This window comes from Sinocyclocheilus grahami, unplaced genomic scaffold, assembly GCF_001515645.1.
Source record: "Sinocyclocheilus grahami isolate Dianchi unplaced genomic scaffold, SAMN03320097.WGS_v1.1 scaffold10359.1, whole genome shotgun sequence".
Lineage (NCBI taxonomy): Eukaryota > Metazoa > Chordata > Actinopteri > Cypriniformes > Cyprinidae > Sinocyclocheilus > Sinocyclocheilus grahami.
This window is the reverse complement of record NW_015513186.1, coordinates 4,446-6,052: the sequence shown is the minus strand read 5'-3', so window position 1 is coordinate 6,052 and position 1,607 is coordinate 4,446. Positions and strand designations below refer to the sequence as shown.

General features: G+C 40.5%; 1 pseudogene; it reads right to left on the bottom strand.

Annotated features, from left to right (window-relative positions):
- Window positions 1-406: 406 nt before the first annotated feature.
- Window positions 407-1,607, bottom strand: part of LOC107578460 (uncharacterized) — a 5,631-nt pseudogene continuing 4,430 nt past the window's right edge.

The following is a 1,607-nucleotide window of genomic DNA, read 5'->3' as shown; positions in this document are numbered from 1 at the left end:
CTTTATCTCTTCCCTAGCTTTCAAGGTTACATCTCTTAACAACTGCACTTTTCCACACATAGTAAGAAAGTCAAAAACACATTCCACTATATCATACTTCTAAGACTCGGGCCCTCAGGGACATGGTGACCTTCTAGTTCATGGACAGGCATCTTTGGGTCTCCCAGTTGTCATAATACCATATTGAGTAAATAACATAATATATAGTCAAACAACACAATAGGAGTAAATGTGTCATCTGCATCAGAATGTTATGATTGGCCCAGAGTAGACATCTAATCTCGTTCTGCGTTCACACAGAGCACATTGCCGCTAGTTGTAATGTTACAACTTCTCATACCAGTAAATTGCCAGAACGAATTTACCAGTATTTTTGAAAAGGTCCTATTGATCTCTACACATGATCTCTTAATAGTAATTTACCAGTAAATACTGTATGTGTGAAAGGGTTTTATGAGGCATATGATTGGCTGTCGGTTGCTTAATGTCTAGCCATAAATGCGGTGTTAGTGGTGCAAAAGCGGTGGTGATCCTGCTCCGGAAAGGGGTTTCATAACCCACTTCTAAATTAATAGTGTGAATTGTTCCTTTACCCAATGTGAAAAGCCTCTCAGAGACTTTCCCTGCAACTTTTCCTCCCAAATAATTTCAGAGTATGGTACAGTTACAGACACAGTTTCGAGATGGTGTATCAGTATCTGCGTAAACATCGCTAATTCTCAACATAGCCATCCGGAATTCTGGCTTCTGATATCCAATGGTCTGCAGAAAGTCTTCTAGATTCTGGAATGGTTTGATGTTCTTCAGGAGGCTCCTGGAGATATGGCGTATGGATCAAAACTTGACTGATCTTTGTGCGTGGTCACGTAAATTTTCCCAAACCTCCACTCTCCGTGAGCGGTGACAATGATGCGGTCCACGTTGCTGTCGTCTTGCTGGCCGGTGTTGTGTTCCTTGATGTAGTTTGGCAGCATATCAGCTCCTGGTGAATTCAGATTGCCCAGCAAATAGTAGGGAAACTCCAAATCTGGAAGAAGTTTCCCTTTACATTTAGTGTATCTGTTCTCAAAGAGGTGAAAGCCAAAGTCTTCCTTTGCCGGGTCACATGCCAGAAACATGTCGTCATCATCATTAATCCAAATACAGTCTTTAGCAAACCAGTACAAGAGCTTGAGTCCATGTCTGGGCCACACTCTTCTAGCTGGGATATAGTTGTGATTTTTTGCAGCATGGGCTTCATCTGATGGAAAGATGAAAAGATAAACAATAGTTAATTATTAAATAATAATGCATTCTTTACACTCTAAAAAATCCTGGGTTATTTTTTTAACCCAAATGCTGGGTGGAGCCTTTTGAGTAATTTTTGGGGTTCTTTTTTCAGTTTTTGGGTAGTTTTAGTGTTACCCAGCTCCTGGGTCAAATGTAACGACTCAATGTTTAGGTCGTTTTTATGTTACTCAGATCCTGGGTCAGACGTAACCCAGCGGTTGAGTTATTTATCGTGGGGATTTTGCGTCTTCTTCAGGAGAGAGCAGTTCTAAGCGCCATCGAATTGATGCATCTCTTTGGTAAAATACAGGTTTGTGTACATTTTATTTTATCTATAA